The sequence below is a fragment of the Lepidochelys olivacea genome (assembly GCF_965140295.1).
Source record: "Lepidochelys olivacea isolate rLepOli2 genome assembly, chromosome: 5".
In the NCBI taxonomy this organism is placed as follows: domain Eukaryota; kingdom Metazoa; phylum Chordata; order Testudines; family Cheloniidae; genus Lepidochelys; species Lepidochelys olivacea.
The window spans coordinates 29,156,375-29,170,086 of NC_140415.1; the positions used below are offsets into that span (position 1 = coordinate 29,156,375).

General features: G+C 44.0%; 1 protein-coding gene across 1 annotated transcript in view; it reads right to left on the reverse strand.

The window, feature by feature from the left end:
• Positions 1-13,712, reverse strand: part of TTC33 (tetratricopeptide repeat domain 33) — a 121,097-nt gene that overhangs the window by 53,244 nt on the left and 54,141 nt on the right. The window lies entirely within an intron of this gene.

Here is a 13,712-nt window from a genome sequence, read left to right on the forward strand (position 1 = left end):
ATTCTGTGTAAACCGGAGCACTGACTATGGTCTTAAAATTTAAAGATTCAGTCATCAACGTGACTGGGAAAATATTTGACTACTAGGCATTAGATTGTCCTCCAACAGTGAACATGGAAAGAAGCAGACTGAAAATGAAAAAGGCTAAGGCTTTATCTATTAGACAAGTACTACTTAAGCTAAATTGATATATTTAAGATTTTAAATTGGTTTAAGTGTGTTTACATTAGGGGTTTCCACAAGTGTAATGAGACAGAATTTACATTAATTTCATTACACCAGTGCAATTTTTCTAACTTAGACAAGGCCTGAGATAAATACTAGGAATGCTGTTGGATGGGGCTCCACATATTCTCTGATCCCATGGCTGCAAAATCCACCCCCCCACACACACCCCGAACCCTTCATCCCTCACCCCCACATCCCAACCCTCTGCCCCAGCCCTGAGCCCCTCCCACACCCAAACTTCTCATCCCCAGCTCCGTTGGGTTACGGGCATCAACAATTTTCTTCAAGTGGGTCCTCAGAAAAAAAAGTTTGAAAACCACTGGTATAGACAACTGATTCATACATGTCCTGATCCACTGCCTGCTTAAGTTAATGGGAGTCTTTCCATTGACTTCTATAAGTTTTGATCAGGCCTATACTGTGTAAACTTTAACTGAATGTATCTATTTTAAATATACAGCCAAATTAGCCATGTATACATGCATGAACAGTGCAGCCTACCTTTCTCATGGATCAGTGTTAAAAATATCACACATTTTTACACCAATAAACTATTGTGCCTGTTAAATGCAATTTTCAAATGCACATAAAGTGATCAAATCATGATTTTTTCCACTGCATTCAAAGGCACTTGTCCTCAAGGAGGGCTTTCTCTCTGATAAATTTCAGCTTTTAACTCAGTTGCTTAGGTGCTAGACCTATTAAAATTAGTCACAAGATATATATACTGCAACTTTTTATGTAATATGTATAAAACTGGAAAAATTTTACACACACACACATTTTTCATACTCAAAATAGCTTTCAGGTGTTTTTATCCTATCTTTCTTAAAAAAAAGAAAAACAAAAAAACTCTCTCTGGCAGGGACCAGGTCTGGAAAATTTCAGCCCAATAGATGAAGATTTCAGAACTTTATGAGTGACAGAAAACAGGTCATAATGGAAACCCCTTGGGCAATCTTAAACTATGATTGTCACTAGTGCTTCAGCTATAATTACTCTTTTAAAAAAGTTTACAGATGAAAATGGCTGACAACTATGTTTAGAATTCAAGTTAAATATAAGCCAAAGGGATGTTTCAATGTGTTTTCACATTTTCTCAAAGTTAAACCACCAACTTAGTATTTATGACCTCACTTCATTCTTAGTAGACAGGTGTCCACATTTCAGAAAACATCATTATAATTGCTGGCAATCTCAGCCGGGGTCGCAAGATGTCTTTTAGACTGTCAACACTTTGGGGCAGGGACTGTCATTTGCTATAGGTTTGTACGATGTTTAGCACAGCACTATCACAATATAAATGTTAAATAGCAAAAAGGATTAGATAAGCATGGAAATCCCTCAGTTCAATCATGAGTAAGGCTGTGAGTTTGTCATGGGGGTCACAGAACTTCCGTGACTTCTGTAGCGGCCAGCGTGCCTGGCCCTGGAAAGCTCAGGCAGCCCCTGCACCAGTCGCACCGGCCGCTGCTGGGGCAGTCTTGGGTCACTGTGCACGCCCCTAGCCAGTAGCAGCAGAGTTTGGGTGTGGGAGAGGGCAGGAGGTGAGGCACGGGATGGGGTGAGGCGAGCTCTGAGTGGCACTTACCTGGGGGGGCTCCCCAGAAGCAGTGACATCCCCCTCACTCAGCTCCCAGGAGGAGGCATGGACAGGCAGCTCTGCACGCTGCCTCCACCTGCAGGCACTGCCCCCGTAGCTCCCATTGGCCATGGTTCCTGGCCAATATGAGCTGCAAAGCCAGAGCTCTGGGCAGAGGCAGCATGCAGAGATGCCTGGCCATGCCTCTGCCTAGGAGCTGGGCAAGGAGGATGTCGCTGCTTCTGGGGAGGCACAGAGCCAAGGGGTGCTCTCCCAGCTATTGGGACAGAATGATGAGCATTAATTTCATTAGCACTGCTCTCAGTTCAACCTATGAACTTAAGGCAGAGTGATCAAAGAGGAAAGACCACTGTCGGAGAGCAGCACTCCAAAACTACCTACCTGAACTGTAGGGAAAGCAGAGTAGGATTGAGACCTATTTGTGGGTAGGGGCTGTACCAACTACAGAAAAATTACTAGTTCTTCTGACCCCACCACTGACTGTTGTTGCTTATGTATAAATAAGACATTTCAGGTGTAATTCATCTGACCCACTCTCAAAGCATTAAGTTTATTGTTAAAAATGTAAATACGTCCATTAGTACAGAGGTACAAACTGTGGTCCGTGGAGCACCCGTCGTCCGTGAGCTCCAGTCAGGTGGTCCGCAGATAGTTCCCTCTAAGATGTGCGCCTGGGTGGCTGCACACAAGAGAATGAAAGCGCAGGCGTGGCTCCACTAATTAGGTGCCTTGACCCAGGAGAAGACGCATACGTAACATGAGGTGAAGACCTTGGGGGGAATAGAGGGTAGGTGGGAGGTGGCAGTGGGGTGAGAAGAGTGGGTGGGCGGAATTTGGGACATGCAGGGCTACAGTGGCCAGAGAAAGAGGTGACTTTCCCCAGCTCCAGGGCTGCAGCTGCGGAGGAGAGACGGTCCTCCTTCCCAGCCTCAGCTCTGTGGCTGCTGTGGTGGGGGAGAGACCCCCCTCCTTCCCAGCCCCAGCTTGGGGGCTGCTGCGGTGGGGGAGAGAGGGAAAGATGCCCCTCCTTCCCAGCCCCAGCTTGAGAGCTGCCATAGCAGGGGACAGAAGGCACATCCATCATACGTCAAAGATAAGACTATCGATATTAAAATATGAGTTGTGTGCTTTTATTTATAGAACAAAAACATGTTAATTATTAAATTTTTTTACATAGCGCTTTTATACAAAGCGCTTTACAACAGTTAACTAATGGTACAAACAACATTTGGAAAGATCATTAAGTGGTCCACCGAGACCCTCAGCAATTTTCAAGTGGTCCGAGAAAAAAAAAGTTTGAGAACCACTGCATTAGTAGAAAATCTATTTTACAAATATGCAGAAAGTTCATACACACTTTAATTCTAAAAAAATTATGCCATTGTTGTTCTACAAACAAAAAAGCCTCAAAGGTGAAGCATGCTGTTCAGAGTAATAATATGCAGCATGGGGGGGAATCTCCCTTCTACAGAGTTTTACCTCTAATCAAAAGCTTTCTTGGCTCATTCTTTTAAAAGAAAAAGTTTGTAGTTTATTAAATGTCAGACATGCTACTGAAAAAACTGTGTGGGGCTATAAGATACAGATGTAAAAGCTGATATTCCACTAAATATTTGATGAAAACCATAAATTCTGTTTGTAATAAAAATTAAGCTAACTCAAGAGCAGCTATCAAACTACACAATAAACTACCCTCTAACCTTTTCTCTATACCAGTCAGCATCTCCTAGTGTTTTTCTTTTGCATCTAACTTTAGTGGAAAACGAATTTGTAACAGTAAAGGTACATATTCAGTATAATCAGACCCTAAACATTATAACTTCTTTAGCTTTAATTAAGTAGCTCTGACTCCAAACTATTTGTAGATTAACAATCCTCTCTCTGAGAGTCTTAGCCCTGGTCTACACTAGGACTTTAGGTCGAATTTAGCAGCGTTAAATCGATGTAAACCTGCACCCGTCCACACAATGAAGCCCTTTATTTCGACTTAAAGGGCTCTTAAAATCGATTTCCTTACTCCACCCGACAAGTGGATTAGCGCTTAAATCGACCTCGCCGGCTCGAATTTGGGGTACTGTGGACACAATTCGATGGTATTGGCCTCCGGGAGCTATCCCAGAGTGCTCCATTGTGACCGCTCTGGACAGCGCTCTCAACTCAGATGCACTGGCCAGGTAGACAGGAAAAGAACCACGAACTTTTGAATCTCATTTCCTGTTTGGCCAGCGTGGAAAGCTGCAGGTGACCATGCAAAGCTCATCAGCACAGGTGACCATGATGGAGTCCCAGAATCGCAAAAGAGCTCCAGCATGGACCGAATGGGAGGTACGGGATCTGATCGCTGTTTGGGGAGAGGAATCCGTGCTATCAGAACTCCGTTCCAGTTTTCGAAATGCCAAAACCTTTGTCAAAATCTCCCAGGGCATGAAGGACAGAGGCCATAACAGGGACCCGAAGCAATGCCGCGTGAAACTGAAGGAGCTGAGGCAAGCCTACCAGAAAACCAGAGAGGCGAACGGCCGCTCCGGGTCAGAGCCCCAAACATGCCGCTTCTATGATGAGCTGCATGCCATTTTAGGGGGTTCAGCCACCACTACCCCAGCCGTGTTGTTTGACTCCTTCAATGGAGATGGAGGCAATACGGAAGCAGGTTTTGGGGATGAAGAAGATGATGATGAGGAGGAGGTTGTAGATAGCTTACAGCAAGCAAGCGGAGAAACCGGTTTTCCCGACAGCCAGGAACTGTTTCTCACCCTGGACCTGGAGCCAGTACCCCCCGAACCCACCCAAGGCTGCCTCCTGGACCCAGCAGGTGGAGAAGGGACCTCTGGTGAGTGTACCTTTTAAAATACTATACATGGTTTAAAAGCAAGCATGTGAAAGGATTACTTTGCCCTGGCATTTGCGGTTCTCCTAGATGTACTCCTAAAGCCTTTGCAAAAGGTTTCTGGGGAGGGCAGCCTTATTGCGTCCTTCATGGTAGGACACTTTACCACTCCAGGCCAGTAACACGTACTCGGGAATCATTGTAGAACAAAGCATTGCAGTGCATTTTTGCTGGCATTCAAACAACATCCGTTCTTTATCTCTCTGTGTTATCCTCAGGAGAGTGAGATATAATTCATGGTCACCTGGTTGAAATAGAGTGCTTTTCTTCAGGGGACACTCAGAGGAGCCCATTCCTGCTGGGCTGTTTGCCTGTGGCTAAACAGAAATGTTCCCCGCTGTTAGCCACAGGGAGGGGGGAAGGTTGAGGGGGTAGCCACGCGGTGGGGGGAGGCAAAATGCGACCTTGTAATGAAAGCACATGTGCTATGTATGTAATGTTAACAGCAAGGATTACCCTGAAAGAGTGTAGCCACTGTTTTATAAAATGTGTCTTTTTAAATACCGCTGTCCCTTTTTTTCTCTCCACCAGCTGCATGTGTTTCAATGATCACAGGATCTTCTCCTTCCCAGAGGCTAGTGAAGCTTAGAAAGAAAAAAAAACACACTCGCGATGAAATGTTCTCCGAGCTCATGCTGTCCTCCCACACTGACAGAGCACAGACGAATGCGTGGAGGCAAATAATGTCAGAGTGCAGGAAAGCACAAAATGACCGGGAGGAGAGGTGGAGGGCTGAAGAGAGTAAGTGGCGGGCTGAAGAGAGGGCTGAAGCTCAAATGTGACGGCAGCGTGATGAGAGGAGGCAGGATTCAATGCAGAGGCTGCTGCAGGACCAAACCAGTATGCTCCAGTGTATGGTTGAGCTGCAGCAAAGGCAGCTGGAGCACAGACTGCCACTGCAGCCCCTCTGTAACCAACCGCCCTCCTCCCCAAGTTCCATAGCCTCCACACCCAGACGCCCAAGAATGCGGTGGGGGGGCCTCCGGCCAACCAGCCACTCCACCACAGAGGATTGCCCAAAAAAAGAAGGCTGTCATTCAATAAATTTTAAAGTTGTCAACTTTTAAAGTGCTGTGCTTAAAGTGCTGTGTGGCATTTTCCTTCCCTCCTCCACCACCCGTCCTGGGCTACCTTGGTAGTCATCCCTCTATTTGTGTGATGAATGAATAAAGAATGCATGAATGTGAAGCAACAATGACTTTATTGCCTTTGCAAGCGGTGATTGAAGGGAGGAGGGGCGGGTGGTTAGCTTACAGGGAAGTAGAGTGAACCAAGGGGCGGGGGGTTTCATCAAGGAGAAACAAACAGAACTTTCACACCGTAGCCTGGCCAGTCATGAAACTGGTTTTCAAAGCTTCTCTGATGCGTACCGCGCCCTCCTGTGCTCTTCTAACCGCCCTGGTGTCTGGCTGTGTGTAACCAGCAGCCAGGCGATTTGCCTCAACCTCCCACCCCGCCATAAACGTCTCCCCTTTACTCTCACAGATATTGTGGAGCACACAGCAAGCAGTAATAACAGTGGGAATATTGGTTTCGCTGAGGTCTAAGCGAGTCAGTAAACTGCACCAGCGCGCCTTTAAACGTCCAAATGCACATTCTACCACCATTCTGCACTTGCTCAGCCTGTAGTTGAACAGCTCCTGACTACTGTCCAGGCTGCCTGTGTACAGCTTCATGAGCCATGGCATTAAGGGGTAGGCTGGGTCCCCAAGGATACATATAGGCATTTCAACATCCCCAACAGTTATTTTCTGGTCTGGGAATAAAGTCCCTTCCTGCAGCTTTTGAAACAGACCCGAGCTCCTGAAGATGCGAGCGTCACGCACCTTTCCCGGCCATCCCACGTTGATGTTGGTGAAACGTCACTTGTGATCCACCAGAGCTCGCAGCACTATCGAAAAGTACCCCTTGCGGTTTATGTACTCGGCGGCTTGGTGCTCCGGTGCCAAGATAGGGATATGGGTTCCGTCTCTGGCCCCACCACAGTTAGGGAATCCCATTGCAGCAAAGCCATCCACTATGACCTGCACATTTCCCAGGGTCACTACCCTTGATATCAGCAGATCTTTGATTGCGTGGGCTACTTGCATCACAGCAGCCCCCACAGTAGATTTGCCCACTCCAAATTGATTCCCAACTGACCGGTAGCTGTCTGGCGTTGCAAGCTTCCACAGGGCTATCGCCACTCGCTTCTCAACTGTGAGGGCTGCTTTCATCTTGGTATTCATGCGCCTCAGGGCAGGGGAAAGCAAGTCACAAAGTTCCATGAAAGTGCCCTTACGCATGCAAAAGTTTCGCAGACACTGGGAATCATCCCAGACCTGCAACACTATGCGGTCCCACCAGTCTGTGCTTGTTTCCCGAGCCCAGAATCGGCGTTCCACAGCATGAACCTGCCCCATTAGCACCATGATGCATGCATTGGCAGGGCCCATGCTTTCAGAGAAATCTGTGTCCATGTCCTGATCACTCACGTGACCACGCTGACGTCGCCTCCTCACCCGGTATCGCTTTGCCAGGTTCCGGTGCTGCATATACTGCTGGATAATGCGTGTGGTGTTTAATGTGCTCCTAATTGCCAAAGTGAGCTGAGCGGCCTCCATGCTTGCCTTGGTATGGCGTCCGCACAGAAAAAAGGCGCGGAACGATTGTCTGCCGTTGCTCTGACGGAGGGAGGGGCGACTGACAACACGGCTTACAGAGTTGGCTTCAGGGAGCTAAAATCAACAAAGGGGGTGTCTTTACATCAAGGAGTATTTCAGGCAGGACTTCACGGAGTGTTCCAATAAGAAATGGTGCACCTAAGTTATTGTTCTTATTGGAACAAGGAGGTTAGCCTGGCCTCTGATTGATACATGGCTAGATTTACCTCGCTGCACCTTCTCTGTGAGTGACTGCAGTGTGACCTAGAGGAATGAGTCCTCTAGACAGGGGAGGGGGAGAAGCAAATGAGTACAAAACAAATCTGGTCTATTTCTTGTTTTGATCCACTCCATCTATCTTTTACATCTTTGGTTGGCAGCTGACGGTGCAGAAGGACTGCATGCCATCCACATCTCATGGCTGCTCGGCAGAAGATGGTACAATAGGACTGCTAGCCATCCTCATCTCTTGCCTGCCTGGCAGAAGATGGTACAATACGACTGCTAGCAATCCTCATCTCTTGCCTGCCTGGCAGAAGATGGTACAGTACGACTGCTAGCAATCCGTATCGCCTGCCTGCTCACCATAAGACAGTTCAATAGGACTGATTGCAGGACTAAAGAGAATGACCTGGTCAAGTCACTCCAAATTTAGTCCCTGCGCCCATGTCTGCCCAGGTGCTCCCAGCCAACGTGGTCAGGAGCACCTCGGACACGATGAGGACGACTACCAGTCATACTGCACCGTCTGCTGCCAGAAGGCAATGGGTTGCTGCTACTGTGTAGCAAAGCCGTACCGCGTCTGCCAGCACCCAGGAGACACAGGGTGACGGTTACCTGAGCGGGCTCCATGCTTGCCGTGGTATGGCGTCTGCACAGGTAACTCAGGAAAAAAGGTGCAAAACGATTGTCTGCCCTTGCTTTCAAGGAAGTAGGGAGGGAACGAGGGCCTGACGATATGTACCCAGAACCACCCGCGACAATGTTTTAGCCCCATCAGGCATTGGGATCTCAACCCAGAATTCCAATGGGCAGCGGAGACTGCGGGAACTGTGGGATAACTATCCACAGTGTAACGCTCCGGAAGTCGACTCTAGCCTCGGTACTGTGGAAGCACTCCGCCAAGTTAATGCACTTAATGCACTTAAAGCATTTTCTGTGGGGACACACACACTCGAATATATAAAACTGATTTCTAAAAAACCGACTTCTATAAATTCGACCTTATTCCGTAGTGTAGACATACCCTTAGGATCCTTGTCTGGATATGCAGCACTGATCCTGCTCTTGGTACACAACCTAGGGAACCCGTGAACGTTAGAAGACCCTTAATGAGGGGAATCTGGGGTGATGATAGAGAAGTGAGGATTCAGTTTAGGAGATCTGGGGGAAGAAGCCAAAGGAATTGGAGCTTCATTCTGAAAATCCACAGGCAGTTCATCAGAGCAGAGTCCCTTTCACCTACTCTTCCTCTAATCCAGTGCATGTGGAATGCTCACACACACACACGTGCCAAAACCTGTTTTTTCCTTTTGTTCCCTGAATAGGAGACACAGAATGAAGAAACAAAACAGGACAAGCAAAATAAATGTATATTAAAACTGGGTAATTAACATTAACTCCATATGATTGGTGCTGGTCATTCTGACGAGTGTTCATGATTCAAAGGGGAGGAAAGTGGGATGCTCAAGAATAGCTCGGGCTGCAGAAACAGAAGTTGGGGGAAAGCATTAGTGCTTCCCAACCTTCTCCATCTAATAAACCTCATAGGGCTCATCAGAAGGGGAGTTCCATTGATGACCAGAGGAGGTTCATCAGATGAAGAAGGGGAGAAGAGCTAGTGTTCCCTGCCACACATACCATTGGGCTGTTCTTGAGCGCATGCCAAGTAGGAGTAACCTCCAACTGGAACCCACTTTCATGGCTCCCCAACCAATCACTGAGTCATTGGTGGGACAGCATGTGGGCATGGGGCAGAAGTGGATGTCCTACTCATGGGGGTTGGGGTGCTGTCAGCAATAAGGGGTGGGGGGTTCAGGAGGAAGCCCCCAAAACCACAGTTTATCCATTCTATTGTTATTTTAAAAACAAAGGAAATTCTAACACAAAATCTCTATTAATATTAATGTTGCTGGCACATACCAGTGGTTTATCAGTCATTAGAGTAGATATTATCTTCTGCGGCATAATAGGCAATGAGTTTCCAATGGCCTGACCAATTCAGCATACCCCAACTCAGTGTGGTTATAATATATGTAATATATCACTGGAAAATGTAATACCTGTGACTTACTGATCATTAATATTCTTGTGTGATCTACATACATGGTGTGTATTAAGAGTTGTGGATATATGCTAGAATTATGATTAAAATGGGTTTAAACCAGGCATGTCAGGGGAGTTGTTAACAGGTCTGCCCTAGACAAAGGAATGTGTTTGCTTCTCTGACCAGCCTGGTCATCAGGCAGAGATAATGAAGATCTATTTACATATTAGGTACATAAAGCTATTAAGCTAGCAAATGGCAGGGAGATGCATAGCATCTACATCCAGAAGGAGACAGAACCTTGGTCTGGTTTTATTTTCAAATAATATAGTGCAAAGATTTACTGATCTAAAAAGATAAGAGTGCTGAACCTCAAGTGATAAGCATTTGAATCAACTGATTGTGTACAATATTATTGAATTATAAAAGTGTACTGGGAGAGGACTCCAATGAAAGTCAATGACATTGTAGTGATTAATATCACTGTGAACTGTATATATTAACACTACATAAGGAATTATGAATACTATTAATATTATGCTTTACAGTCTGTGACCCAAACAAAGGGAGAAACAGGTCTCTCCCAGACAGGAGAATGTCATGTATTCAAAGAAATTAAGGAAGATGTGACCAAAAACAATGGAAGCCTCATTTACATAGAACTCAACAGGAGATGGGAAGCCCACAGGAAGGGAAGAACAGCATGAGGTCATCCTGCCTCTTGCAACAAGGTCAATTAACTTTTTCAGATATGCTTGTCAAAGGTTTACTGGACAATACAGAGAGGGGCAGAGAAGCCTTAAGTTATCCATCACTAGACAGACATAAGGGAACAGAGATCTTGCAAGCTGAGAAAGATGGATCTCAACCAAGGAGGGTGAGGGTGTTTGAAGTCTCTGGGAACTGAATACAGATTTGACAAACATCTTTCACACAGGAAGAGAAGGGAAGCCAGCCCCTTGTACTTCTGTGGAAGGTCCTGACTGAAAGAAAGTCAGCCATTTCTAGGAAGAAGGAAGATTGATGAGAGAAACCATCTTGAACAAAGCCTCTACCTTGCTATATTAAGTTTTAGACTTTAAGGTGCATGTTTTCACTTTATTTGCTTGTAATATTTTATTCCTTTTCACTTGGCATCACTTAATCTATCCCCTGCTGTGTTTGCAGGAAATGGTATATTTACCCCAGTTAAGTTAATAAGCTGTGATGTGCTTTTCTCTCTTTAAAATAACCTTATTATATCTCTGAACTGTCCAGGAGAGGGCTAGATGTTGAAGAGCACATGGTTTTGGGAAAATCTGGGACTGGGAGTGTGTTGGGGTCAGCTTGCTGGTTGTAACCAAGGCTGGTGGAAGCCAGCATGGTGCTGTGGGCTGCAGACCGGCTGCTGGGGTCAGAGTTGGTGAACCAGGCCTGGCTGCATAGCACACAGATGCTCAGAGTGTGACCTGCATACTTGTTGCTGACCGTGAACATCCCAGTCTGGGAGCTACAGTAGCAAAGCATTGTGAGGCATTCAGGGTTACAGGGTAAGAGGTGACAAACCCCCTGACTTGTTTGGATTGTACCCCAAACTCCATAACATCTTCCAAAAACATTTTGGATGGCTTTTTCGTTTTAATTCAAATGTTAGAAATCAAGGAATTGCACGTCTCAAACAAGGTACCTTAAAACTCTGTCCTGAAAATAACAAGACTTCATATTACCTTATCCATAATTAATGAAGAGTGTAATTCTCTGTGACCACAAAATCTAGAAATCCTTGTCTGAGTGCGGCTCTTTTCAATGGTTATACATAGTACTTAGAAAAATTTACCACTTTCCAATTACACAAATAGCATGCTGAAGGGAATCATTCCCCATTCCTCCTTAAGGGACAGATCTGGCAAAGGGCTGAGGACTCTAACTCACAGAAGTGCTCAGTCCTTGCAGGATCAAGCTTTAAACTCCATGCAGGAGTCAGTCCTTCATATACAAACTTCATATGCTGAAATTATAATGCTTACATCAAAAGAACAAAGATTATTAAGGTCACTTAGCATCAGAGACACGCAATCAATGTTCAGTGCTGCACATCCCAAATAATACTCTACATACAGAAAAGGGAAGATGATAGACTAGCATCTGCACACAGGCAAAGTTAAGGTAGTTCAGGTGCCCTGTTAGCAAACTTAACTCTATTTTCTGGGTTTCAAACATTAGAGGGGTTTCATTTTTTTATCTGTTTACATTTTTCAAAGGTAATTTGTACTAAGACCAGTTGCAGCCTTGATATATGCTTTCAATTTTAACTCCAACTTGACATTTTTTGCGCTGGAAATCATACAGATTTATTCATGAAGCCTTCCTTTCATAGAGCAAAGTCAAACTGTATTCTGGGTTGAATTAAATGAATCCAATTTTACCCATCCCATTCACTAGAGTTGTGAGTTTACGTTTCAGCTTATATGAACTCGATGAAACTTTGGCAAGATTCCCAAATAAAATGCTGAATTTCAGAATTACATTGTATGTGTTGTTCTTGATGATGATAATAAATAATAACAACAATAATAAATAATATCACCATCACCACCTAGTTCTTATACAGTGCTTTTCTCAGTACATCTCAATGCCTTACAAAGTTCAGTACCATTATCTCCATTTTTACAGATGGGAAAACTGAGTCATAGAATGAAGTCACTTGCCCAAAGGCACAAGAAGACCAATCACAGAGCAAGGAACAGAACCCACATCTCCTGAGTCCCAGTCCAGTGCTCCAACCACTGGGTAACAATGCCTCCCTTGTAACTCAGAAAGGAGTTAGAAAAAATACGAAACCATTGTAATTAAAACGTATCTATATTTGTCATTCAGAGGCAGATATGAGTAAGCACAAGCTATAGCGAATCTATTTTTTATCTAGTCCTGCCTAACACAAATGAAAGGAGAGATCCTAGTGCATAAAAAAAGTTTTAAACAAGAAAAACATCCTCAAAGAAAATACTATTTAGTAGGCAAATACATATAACAGAAAATGAAAGAAAACGTATATATATTTTTATTTGGAACAAATTAATCATATTCTCATTCTCCTGTGAGAGTATTATAATTTTTTTTTTTTTTTTTTTTTACAGAAAGCAACCAATTGCTTTCAAACTTATTTGAATTAACTATAGGTGTGTGGTATATGTGCCATGGCAGGACAATAAAAACTAGCAGGTATTTTTATTTCAGTTCAAGCAATCAAGTTTTCAAAATCTGTAAGTTACATACATACGCATTATGTAGGTCTAATGACATACACATCTTTGTGGCTTTTATTTTTCACAAAGTTTTTTTTTTTATTTTAATTTCTAAAGGTACGTTTTTTCATAAAATAATTTCCCTAGAAGGGGGAAAACAACGCAGGTTAACAAAATGTGAAGACAAAACAGAGACATCATTGCAGTTCTAATATTTAGCTAGGAGCTATAAAGATATCAAGAAAAACCAATCTGTGGAGAATATCTTTTTGTATTTAAATTTTACATACTCCTTTGGCTGATAATCCCTCTAGCTTTTCAAAAAATGCCTTCCACAGCTTTGATTTTTTTCTGGCACTACTATCCCCAATATATCATCAGTATGACACAATGAGTTATTTTTCAAAAGCCAGGCATACATTTATGCACTTCTTATAAACAATCACCATGTTTTTGTCTAAATTTCTTTTAATAAGCCATTTGGGGATTCGCAAGTAACTACATATATTTCTATATGCATGGCTATTTCTATATGCTTGATCTTTGAAAATTAGGCTCAGGTTACCCAAAGCTACAGTGACTGGTTCCTTTCGATGAGGTTACAGTAAAATATTAGCATTCCCAAAGATTTATATAATTTTTAAAACTAGTTTGACCACCTTGATAACATAGATCTTAGATTTTATCCAGTGATTTCTGCATCGAGCCTAACAACCTGTAGCATGATTTAAGAAATATGGCCAATCTTGATTTAAAGATTCCATGTAAAGGAGAATTTACCACTTCCCTTTGTGATCCTTTGCATATATATGCTTTTAACTGTAAGAGTAATTAATATCCTATTTCCAGTTTGATCTTTGCT